This window comes from Photinus pyralis, unplaced genomic scaffold (genome assembly GCF_008802855.1).
Source record: "Photinus pyralis isolate 1611_PpyrPB1 unplaced genomic scaffold, Ppyr1.3 Ppyr1.4_unclustered_Scaffold5860, whole genome shotgun sequence".
NCBI lineage: Eukaryota > Metazoa > Arthropoda > Insecta > Coleoptera > Lampyridae > Photinus > Photinus pyralis.
Genome location: NW_022171853.1, coordinates 1 through 12,905, shown reverse-complemented (window position 1 = coordinate 12,905; position 12,905 = coordinate 1).

Genomic DNA, 12,905 nt, shown 5'->3' with positions numbered 1-12,905 from the left:
AACACCACAACTCTTCGTCCGTGTATTCCTCTTCAAACATGACGTCATCACCAGAAAGTTTTTTCAAAATTTGACGCAGTGTATTGTAGCCGGAATTTTTCAGTAACACGTTGCAGAGTTTGTCGTATGCAAATTTGACTACACCATGCGTTTCCTTTGATAAAGAAGTTGAAATTTCCTCGACCAACGAAAGTGAATGTTCTAAAGAATTATTTCGTGCTTCCAATTGAGTAATAGCATCAGGTATTTTGGAAAAGTGAGTGTGAATGTACTGAATCTTCTCTTGAATACCTTTTTTAGAAAAGCATTCTTGTGCTGTTCCAATGCTGGCAGCGTCTTCTGCATTTAGAGCACTAAAAACTTCTTTGACTTCGCTGAAATGTTCAGCGTAGTACGATACAGCTTGCAACCATGATCCCCATCGAGTCAAAACGGGTTGAGGTGGTAAAGGTATATTTGGAGCCAGTTCATGAAATTTTTGAACTCGAATCGGTGATTTTATGAACACCTTTTTAACACACGAAACGAGGAGATCAACATCTTTATAGTGGGTCCTAATTGTTTCCGCGACACGATGTAATCCGTGGGCAAGACATGTCACGTGAACTAACTTAGGGTAGAGCACTTTTAAACCAGACCCTGCTTTAACAATATATGGAGCAGCATCGCTAAGGAACAACAGTACATTGTCGTACCGTATGCCTTCTGGCCACAAAAGTGTCAGGGAGTCATTAAAGAATTTTGCCACAGTTGAATGATTCACACGATCCAGTATTTGTATGTTAAGAAGATAAGATTTGCTACCTGCTTTCAAACCTCCTACTACAGCACTACATACACACTGTCCCGCCGCATCGGTGGTTTCGTCAATTGAAATCCAAATATTTTCATATTTCATTTGGTCCCTAATCTCACAAATTACATCGTGAAAGCACTGTTGCAAATATCTTTTGCGCAATGTAGATTCGTCAGGCACTTTTTTGTTTGTGTACTTCTCCAAAAATTGTCTAAATTGCAGGTTATTCAATTTCCACAGCGGAATGTCGGAACTCACTAACGCCAAACACAAGTCTTTAAAAAATGGATCACTTGAACTCGATTGTTCACCTACACTGCTTGTAATTAGTTGCTGAGTTAACTTCGATTTATTCTTAACCCTCTCTTTATGACGCGATGTATTAATATGTTGCACCACGTCGTATTTTTTCTTCGCAGAAACACCCTTTTCACACATTATACAAAATAAAACTTTGCCGTCTTCGCTGAAAATATTATTTCCAAACTCTTTTACGTACTTGCTCAACAAAGAAGAATGAGAATTTCGTACAGGAGGCATTTTTAACAAATAACAGGACGTAAATTCGCAAGGAAAGTAGAATCTGTACTGAAGTATTAACACTAGAAACAAACCGAGGTAATATAATACGTCGTATCACAATGCAAGAAATAGTACCTGCCTAAGTAGGCTTTTCTTAGAATTCTGTGAATGGATGAGTCAACAAACAAGTACCGGATTTCTGTTAAGCTTAGCTCGTTATGTATTGGAGGTAGGAATTATGATTTATTGTAGGTACAAAGTAACTAATGCCGACCAGCAAATAAGGAAGAGTTTAAACTTGAAATAAAAAGGTTCTTTAAGCGTGGGAAGATTGTCACATTCATTCCGAAATTTTAAAAATAAAATCATCAAACTTCCACTTTACTACAACCCTTCGGGTAAACATATTATAAGCAACACCTTTTTGTACGAAATAAGCATTTTTAATAAAGAATCCTAAAATAAGCGTTCTAGTTCCTAATAAGCATTTATAAGCACTATCAAGCATAGTTTAATCAGTTTATTGAGGCATATTTGACAAAGTGTGGCATTTCTGCTTACTTATAAAGGTGTAGAAAAAAAAGTGCATTTTGCTTAGTAATCCGGGCTCTAATTATAAGGAAGTGCTGACTGACAAAGGTCGTTCCCTCTACGGTATACGCAGTTTCCTCTTATCTTTACTTAAGGGCGTATTCTGAATTACCTCCCGAATACCCTTGAGTGTTGTGCTGTTGATGTTCGAAATGGTGGTAGATTATTAGATGAAGAGCCTCTGCACTTTAAACTGATATTATGTACACGGTTTTTATCGTTAAGTTTTTAAGAGAGGAAGGTGTAATTTGCTGTCATAAATTTCTCCTTCTCGTGACAATTTGAGGAAACTTTAAATAATTTTATTATACGCCTTGTTGGTGTTGTTACCCTTGAATGCTAAAAGCTTCATAACAATATACACAAACTATATTAAAGTAAATTAGATGATAATGCCTCGTGTAACAATCAACAATTGAATATAAAGAGCTTTTGTTTTCTTTCACTAGAGCTTTGAATGTGAAGAAATTGTGTTGTTCAGTTTCACTTTACTTGGGTTTCATTTTTGTGTAATGCTGTCGTTTGGAGACGAAAGCTGTGCATTCACGTTTACCTTGTAAAGTTTACTTATAGAACAAAGAAATATTTGGTTGACATACCGCCTACTATATCCGCAGATGAAATCCTTCAATACCGAATTCTTAATGAAGGAACTACATAAATAAAAATTAATTTAATCACGAAAATAAATCTACAAAGTATACAGCTAAAATTTGAACAAGTAATACCGTTACACCATTACTCATTTTTTTTTATCTAAAAAGCAGCCCTAAACAGCTCATTAATCACCTACTCAACTAAAAGATCCCGGTTAATACACAAGGATCTTCTAAATTAATTTTCAAACTGAATGTTTATTTCTCACTAACCACTGAAACATCTTTGCCCGGTACATACGATCGAAAAAATTTTCCATGGACGTACGCAATAAGGGAATCCCAAAAATGTTGAACCTGCATTTAATTAGTTAGAAAGCTTTTCGCCATGAAAGAATATTTGATTGTCTCTATCAGGGTAGAATCGATTTTGTTTGAAAATGAAGAAAATTTGCATTTAATAAAGTTTTCGATGGTCGGATTATATATTAGAAATTTAATTAATTTTAAGTTTGCATAAAATCTTCAATCGGGATTATTGCTAAACATCAACCATTAAAGCTAACAGTATATCACAGCGCCATATATGATTTTCGTTGCGACTTCTTATAATTTTTTTAGTAAAACGAACTAAGTACATGATGCAAAGCTGAAGGACGAAAGCTCTTATGCAAATTAAGTCATTTGTTTAAAAGCATTTTAACTAAAATAAAACGTAGCATTGTTCACAGGCCTACGTTCCAATTATGATTATAGTTAGCAGCCATGGTTTTAAAATGTAAAAAGGACGTTTTCGCACATTAATGTTTTATTTAAGCGTTCCTGCCAGTTTGAGACTCGCATGGGAAAATTACCTTACGCGCTTTTCAAATGTTGCGTCGATAAATCGATGAAAGGTTTTAATGAACATTTTAAATAACTCCCAAACAGTTTAATGGTCTACATAACTTGATTAAAAGTAAATTCAGAGTTCGGGAGTGAAATATCAAACTCTATGTTGTAAAAGTGTTGACAGAAATCAATAGCTGAATAGCCTCGGAACTGTATGACTCATACTGCCAGTTTACGCAGAGCTTTCCCCCTAAGGAAACATCGATTCGCACCCCATCTAGTCTGCGGTGGACAATACCCTAAAAGTATTGCTTATTATACCTCCTTAATTACGTTTTTCTTATGTATATCCCTCCATTTTTGCGTTTTACGTAACCAGCAACATGGTAGTAATGCAGGAAGTTACCCGTTAAAATAAAATCATTAATTACTTTTAAGTGTATAGAAAAGGGACGTGTAGAGGTATAAAAGTTTTCCGATAAGAACAACTTTGCTGCTTAAGAAAAATAAATCAAGACCTCGCTTGATTAAAAAGCCCTAGCTCGAGAACATATTGTGATAAATTACGGGTTAAATAAAATAGTTCGGGTGGAATTTTATTGTAAAGTAAGCAGGTTTAAAAACCACCCATTTTCCTTTGCACTTTTGTCTCGAATTTACGTTTTCCCTGCTAGGCCAAGGCTCTATAATTATACACAACGTAAAAGAGTAAAGCAGTTAAAAAGATGAAACTTCATTTCATCTTTAACTGCCACCTACAGAGCAGATAGTCATCATTTCCACCCATTACACAATATAGACACCCTGATGATATTCAGTGACTTGCCATAACAGTCTCTGCTGATATTAGACCTTATTATTACTTGTGTGATTCCACCTTCGAAATTTTAAACTGTTTGTATAACTCTTGAATACACGGCCCAGGTGACGAACAGTCTGATGATTTTAGGACGAAAGATTTTGCTTTGTGCACCGCCTTGGATTTCACCTGGCATATAATCCAATCGAAAACGTCACGAAGAATTTGTTATTCAGTACTTTAAACTGCATTAGCTGGAAAATAGTCATTTCTTTCTAGTGATTTGAGAGCACGCTTGGCGATTCGAATGGGATACGTGCCAAAATTAGACTTTAGAATATAAAAATATAATAGGATCGCTTCTTGTTCGTCCCTGACACCAAAAAAACTAATTCTAATTGTTTCGCCGACAGCAGTGATCAATGTACGATTGTAAAGTGCTTCCATTCATCGTTTTCAATAGACGCAAATTAGCAGGTAACAGGATGAAGTAGTTGAATTTGACAGTGGACATTATTAACTTGTCACAATTTTTAAATGGAATAAATTATGGCGTGCGTTATTTTTATCTGGCGGAGCAGTGAACCACGTGTTTACAACTTTTGGGAGTATTTTGAAATTAAATCAAAGACCATGACATGGCGGTTCAAAGCATCGACCTTTGTATATGAATCGATTTTAATTAAAAAGTCCGGATTAATACGTAGACACCTCGTACTGGCTTGAATAGAATTTTACTAGCATTTTGTTGATGTATTTGTTATAATTGTGTTTAGCAGACCTTAAACAAACTAAACGGTTAGATAAAGTAAAAAAGTTTCCATCTTCAGACGTTAAATGTATAATAATTATAATAATATAAATTAGTGAGCATCAAACAGCTACAAATGTGCGATGATGGACAGTGTAGCTGAAAGATGTTATATTTGACTGCATAAAAGAAGTCCGAAATCTAAAAAAATCTTTGCATTCTTCGTTTTCAATGCAAATACGTGTCAAACATCTGCTTATAAACTTTTGGAAAAGTGGTGGTTTTCGAGTTCATTGAGAGAGCAGATGTTAACATAATTATGATATCTAGGAAATTTCGTATCTGGGCTTTTTCAACATGAAATAAACAGATTCAAAATTGGTTTTTCAAAATTTAAGAAAAATACAATTGCAATTCTTGTTCGGACCACTGATTAAACTTTCATGAAAGAATTTTCATATTGAAAGATACCAAATTTCGCCAAGATCCCGGGTCATTACTGTTGGAATATTGGAAAAATCCTTGCAAAATTAGAAAAAGCATACCCAAAAACCTAGGTAAAGCACTTCACTCGACTTTTTGTTATAGTTGGTGAAAAGTCAGAAAAAATAAACGCACCATTTTTAATTTTGGGAGCGTAATTTCCAAACGAATCATTTCAGAACATTTGTTTATTTGGAAATAATGTTTGTGTATGTTCTCCTCTACACATAATTTTGTTGACATTCTTAACTGTATAAATGTTGAGAATTTGAACAAGGAATGATCATTATTTTAGACAATTTATTGTAAACTACTAAAACAATCTTTTGTAAACTACATAATTAGGATTTTAATACTAGGTTGAGCCCCATAGCAACTCGTAAGTACCTTGTGTCAACTAGGATTGACTGTTTCAATTTCAGCAATGCCGCGGAAGGATATGTCTAAATATCACTTAAGGGATTATCCTGAACTCCTGAGTTACGAAATCTTTATATTTTTTTAAAATCTAAATGGACTTTCGCACTTTTTATTGACATCGCACTTAATTATTTTGCCGCAAATATACTACACCTATACCATATCGAATATTCCTCATCAGTATTCATTCTAACTATAATTCCCGGTTGCCCGAAGGGAACTTGAAATAAAGTCGATGACCATTTCGTGAACGGAATACAAGAACGTAATCAGCATAAAACTATACGCCACAACTACATACCCATATTTGACGATGAAGTGCGCCCATTTCATCACTCAAAGCAAACCTCGCTCTACGCGCTTTACAATTTGGAAAAAAAAACAATAAAAATGAATTTTCCTCTCACTAAGCGGCTATATGATGAACGTGATCAGAAAGATATTCCATACTGTTTTATGTGTTAAAAGAATTTATCGCGATATGTTTGAGAAGATCAGGCGAAATTAAATTTCTCAACGTACCTAAAGTTCGTACTCACTTCCACTTTACAAGTCCGTAATAAATTTAGACGGGCCCAACGAGTGGTAAATGGTATAAGAGCGGAATGCTCTACTCTTTGTGATTTAAGCCCATTACAGTTGTGAAGTCGCGTGTACCGTATAGAAGTTCTTGAAAGTGTATAATACACAATTATCGAATTATAAAAGTTTTACGAGTTTTAACAAAGGTGAATGCTAACATTCTCGTTTAATATTTCCCATTTTAGTTAACATTACAATTGGAAATGGAGAACTAATATTGAACTTGGATATGCGAAAGTTGTTTGCTCGTACAAAAAAACTGCTTAAAGCAGATGATCTACTTTTTAAAAGCATCCTATTCTCATGCATTCTTTTGTTATTATTATGGCCGATAGATTTTTAAGTTTTACTGTACGAACAATAGTCACTCAGTAACTCAGCAGAGGTTTTTAAACAGTTGGGTTATGGCTTATAGCTTTATGAACTTGGAAGAAAGTCTTTAAAATGGTTTCAAATATTGGAATTTTTTTGCTCTACAGTTTTCGGAACTTTTGAGTGAATTTTTGTACTTGTGGCCTGAAAACGTAAGAAAAATGTATTTTTATTATTTAGATTTTCTTAAAAAAGTAGTAGTCTCCAGGGGGACAACTAACAAGGAGATTCTTTCAAGGGACCTTCATTTTTCCTAGTTTTTTTTTACATAGGCACATCAAAGCATTAGAGAATTTGTACATCTTCTAGTGAATTTTACTAGGTAGGCTTGTTTTCATAATGGAACTTTTACATACCAGTGTTCTGGTTTTACAATAAGGAAACGAGACGAATGGGGTTGTTTGGTGAAGTAGATCTGTGAATTTACCCCTCCAAGTTGGTGACTCTTCATTGATTTGATTTCGTTTGTTTATTTTTAATGTTTCAGAGCCCCGTTTTTTCTTTTCCTTTTTTCTGAAACGTTTAAGTTTTTTTCATGTTAACCCTGCCAAGAATTTTTTCTTGAAGATCCCTAGCCGCATGGAGGTATCTGCATGTTATGGATTCGTTCCTCGTGCGCACTGGCTCCCCAGATACCAATGTTGTAGTTTATAACTCGGTTTATAATAGCGTGAAAGTTTGCTTATTGATAACATTTTTAGTACTTTTGAAAATCATGAAAGTATGCATATGGGCCTATAGTTTGTTACATCACGAGGGTCACCTTTTCTGAAAAGCGGATTAACAATAGCAGTTTTCAAAGATTCTGGATAGATTCCAGTTAGTGATATGGCAAAGTGGTTTGGCAATGAAATTCTTCGCCAGTTTTAATATTTTCGAGCTAATTTGGTCAAAGCCATATGAAAATGATGAGTTCAAGGAGATAGATTCCATATCACTAGTGATTGTGGGAGAAAAGAACATTGACGGTGTAACATGGGAAACAGCAGAAAGATTCAAGGACGTTTAAAGATTTGATGAGCTTGATTCTGGAAACCTGGAAAAATGTGAATTTAATAAAGTGGCTGCTTCCGAATCGGAAACCTCTATTCCATTTTTTAGTAACTTGATATATGTACTTTTGTTAGATTTTTTGAGGAAATTGATAATATTCCAAGTTGTTTTCATTTTGTTCGAAGAGTTTGTTAACATCTTATCATAATATAGTTTTTTGGATACTACTAATTGCTGTTGATAGTGAATGTGAAGATTTCGATATATTGTACTAAGTACTGGAAAACTTTGAGACATTATCCTGTAATCAATTACTCTATTTTTCAGATCTACACGTCGTCTTGTAATTCAAGGTTGATTGTTGGGATCTTTTACCGTTTTTAGCAATTCTAAGGGTTTTGAACGGAAAACGTAGTTCAAAATAGTATCTGAAACTTTGGAAAAAACAGTTAAAAGCGTCATTTGAATTTGTACATTGATAAACCTGATCCCAATTTTCGTGCACAAGATAAGATAAGATATTGTTGAAGCTTTGTCTTGAGAATAGTCTTCTTTTTCTGTGCCGTTGAGCTTTCTTCGTCATGTCGCACAATGCTCAGAATTCTTAAACGGCTTCTTTTTGAATTTTAATTTACTTACTAAAAAAGGAAAATACCACCCAACAGACACCTACCTAGCTAGCTCAAATTACACCAGTATTTTCTTTCTCTAAGTTGTTCTTAGGGTACGACTGGGTTTCGACACAACAACAAAAAATCTTAACATGGACTTGATATTCTTATAAATTTGAAAGAGTCGTAAATTGCAATTAAATCACGGATCAAAACATCTAACTCCAGTTGGTCTTCAGCTACAGGGCGATGTAAAAAACTATTTCAAACATACAATCCACAACAAGTGGCAGAACATCTGGTCCCTTTCACACTGCAAGCTTCAAGCCCTCCAACCATCCATCACCTGTACAGAGCGCATCACTCTTAATCGCAAGGATCTAGTAAAAATTCGTAGACTGCGCATTGGCCATACAAACATGACGCACAGTTACCTACTAGAAGCAGGCGAGCATCCTCGATGTGAAGTTTGCAATATTCCACTAACAGTGCTACATTTGTGGGACTGTCCACAATTTGCGAAACAAAGGATTCGATCCAATCTGAAAGGTGATCTCAAGGTGGACCTTAAAACGCACCACAATTGTGTCAATGCTATAAAATACTTAAAAGACATTAGCGTCTGCAATTCTATTTAACATCACTGATACTATAGTACTTATTGTTGTCGTTTACCCTTGTTTTTTTACACAATGTAAGTTTTGTGTATTTGTACCCGTGCCAATGGCCCTTAGTAGCAGAGGCACGTTAATTAAAAAAAAATTCATCAACTTTTTTCTATTTCTGTGTCTATTTGAAATAAAATTCTCCAGATTCTATAAAACAATTTGAATGATTTTACATATAGGATGTCCCGACTGCTATTTCCAATACTTAAACTGAAATTACGTTAACAACACGTATTATTCACAACAGGGTGGCTCGCTCTCATTTTCGGCATTGTTTCAACATGGAGAAACGACACTAGTTTACACAAATTTCGCCCCTGAATGTGAACACAAACCATAATTACATAATCACCCCCTTTTAAAACAAATAATCATGCCGTTAACCAGCCAGGCCAGGGGAAAATCCCCTGGAAAATCCTAACCTTTTTACCACTACTAAATTCCTCTTACTATAAAAATTCTCCCCCATCTGATTACTTCAAGTCTCATAATCTATTCCTAACTCCTTCCCCCTATTTTTGCCTTGATAACACATCCACAATTAAATTATTTGTCCCTTTCATGTATTTTATTTCAAACATATTCTCAACAAATTCTCCTGCCAAATTCCAACCATACAATAACTCCTCTTATCCGCAAAAATCGTTGCCACTAAAAAATTGAAATCCCTATTATCGTCTTCAATTACAATAATTCATACAATACAATGTTAACTCCGGTTTCCTTTTTTGGTAATACCGATCAGTATTTTATTAGCGAAGTTTAAAATTATCTATCTCATGAGTAATCTAACTCAAAATAGACTAAAGCCTGCACATAGGTGTATAGCAGAAAGTCTCTAGCTATTGTAATTGCTGAGATCTCATCCGGACAGCCAGCCATCCAGCCATAACGAATATAATAGCGTATTTTTTTCAAAAATGCGCTAAAAATTGCGTATTGCGTAAAATGTCGTAGTTGGGTTGGGGGTAGGTGTGGAGATCCATCAGTTTCATCAACTCAGTACTGAAACGACTCTTTACCGGAGATTTCTTCATTGCAAGAAACATGAGTAAATATGGGTTACTGTTCGTTTATTACAATTGATAATATTTTAGGTGCATGTAGTAACGAAATTATGACTTTAGTAACTAGTACTTGTCATTAAAAAGTCCGAGTTCCGACCTACCTACCTACATGGTAGTTGTAATATAAAATAATAGAATACAGATACACAGGACGGGGATTAACGTAGGGAAGAGTAATTAGATATTAAGTAACGTGACGTGATATAACTCGAAAGTTAGTTAGAAAATGTTTACAATGGATTAATTCGGAAGCTTTTATCTTTTAAAATCGGATTATTTACCGTGCCTAACATCAGAATTAATTACGGAGAGGATTTAAAAACCGTATTTTTCAAAATGAGCCAATGACGCTACTTTAGCCACCGCCATTTCGCTCATTAGATGTGTTTTCTCCGAACAAACAACTTTTAGCACTTTGATTTTTGTTTTTAGATTCCTGAAAGGATTTAGTGTCAAGTAAATGAAACTTGTAGAGTCTTCTTCAGGATATCGTTTTAGAACTTCTTGTGCTAGTTTGCTTTTTCTTCGATAGCTCACCTAATGGTAGTTCCTTTTCGAAGTATTGATTTGTGCAGATCGTTGCAATTCAAATTTCAAATGTACGCCAAGTGCTCAACGTTTCAATATTTCAGTAGGTACGTGCTAAAACTGAAAAATACGGCCGCACTTGCACTTCTGGCAATTTCTTTGTTAAACTTTCGCAATTTTGTGCATGACTGCGACGTGAGTAAGTTTTCAGTAGCATGCAGTTAAATTATAACTATCCATAAACAAATTTCATTGTACATACGGGGAGATGAGTGTAGTTTCGCGAAACTTGTTACAAATTAACTTAGGAAAAGTTACCCCAATGGAAAGAAAAAATTAGAAGTTGCATGTATTTTTTTCCCGATCGTGAATCGATCTACTGAACGTCATCAAGATCAGATTAGATGGACGAGAATATCCCCTTCCGATATTCTAAATGTTTCCTCGTGTCACGAGGCACGAAATTCGATTAGATTTCATTTACAAGAATATTTATCTTGAACTGAATTCGAATCAAATGAGATTAATTTTCCTAACGCTTACGAGTTTGATGAATAGCCTCGTATTGCGCTGTTGTAAATGTAAAATGTAATACTATTTGACATTTAGAATGATGAAAAAGAGATTTGATATTACATACGCCCTAATTAATATTTACCACAGGTCGGTAGTTGCAAATGTTCGAGTCTGGTGCTTTTGAAGTTGATCATTCCTGTGTAAAATGGAACGTGTGCTTTTGCTATCGTCTACATAAATTATTCTCCATAACAACGCTCGCTCAAGAGAGACTTCACAAATTCCCAAAAAAAGTCGTGTTTATTTTTCGTCAATTATATTTCCATCGTTATGTTTCTAACTGGAATTGTGTGTTCGCTCATGATCTCTGCAAATTTCACATTTTGATAGAACTGTGTGTACAATGACGACATTTAATATGGGCTGAAAGGCACAGCGATGAGATATTAAAGAACTTACGTTCATGAAATATATAGAGATTGATAAGACCTTTTGGAATGACGCAAATGGAAAATATTGATGGCTTCATCCAATATTTCAGGTAAAAGGAGCCATTATAGAAATAGGTGTTCTCTGTTGAAGTCATATACTTCTTTTCTTCCAACATATTATATTGTCACCTTGCCCTATACCTACACATATTTTCATAATTCAAACAAATGTACTTTTACTGTTTGCTTAAACCAGACTACGTGATAACTTAATTTCTGCTATTCCAGTATACGTCAATAACTTAAAGATTTATTAATTATTTTCGTCCAAAGTGTGTTGTTTGAAGAAACTTAAATCAACCGAGTTGAGAATTGCTCAGTACAACCAATCTACAACGTCAAAAAGTTCTCAAATGACTGTGTTACTATTAAATGTGTGGTTTTCCGATATACCCCTAATGTAACATGCTATATGAACGATTGGATTTATATTTTACATTGTAGCACTACTTGGTAGCAATTTACTACCCATCTTTCAAGAAAACGACCATATCTTCTACATTTAAAAACATCTAAACGTGAAGCTTGAAATCACCGCGTACTATTCGATGTAAATCAATAAAGAGAGATTTATTAACGTTCTCAAAATGATATATCATTACAATTAGATCGTTTTTGTACAATTCATCATTTCTTTGTGTTTGCATTAAATTGTTCATTGGTTTGGCTAATCCCATCCCGGGTTAAATACTTCCAATTTATACTACCTCTTTGGGCCGTTTAAATAGTGGCGCTGGGATTTGTTAGGTTCACTTGTAAAGAGAAAACTTCCAGCTCTGTGAAAAGTAATCGTAACAAAACTAGCTCTCGTGCTTATGCATCGACAAGCCAGAACATCGCTTCAACGTTCTGCTTTGTGTAATAGCGGAATGCTAAAAGCTACTTCGTGTAAATTTCAGTCATTAATTAGATATTCTACCGTACTTTTTATTTTAGAGTCTATTGACTTTTGTTTCGTTTTGGTATAAATGCAAAACGATTTAATTAGATAGAAACTTCATTCATTGTACTCGTATAAAATTGCAACTTAACCTTCGATAATGACTATAAGGGTTGAGTGAGAAATATAAAGAGGTGCAACTTGATTAATTTAGATGAGGCTTGTTCAGGTACTGACAAATAGATACACCACTTATTAAAAGGCACCTCGGCTATTTCGTAAACAGTAGTCAATTTCCGCAGTTGTAGTAGCGTTTGTGTTGTTGAGCGACGTTTAAGCATCAGAGTCGCACAGCTACCATACTCACACCCCTCCCATTATGGACGGTGTGTCGCAATTTTACAATAT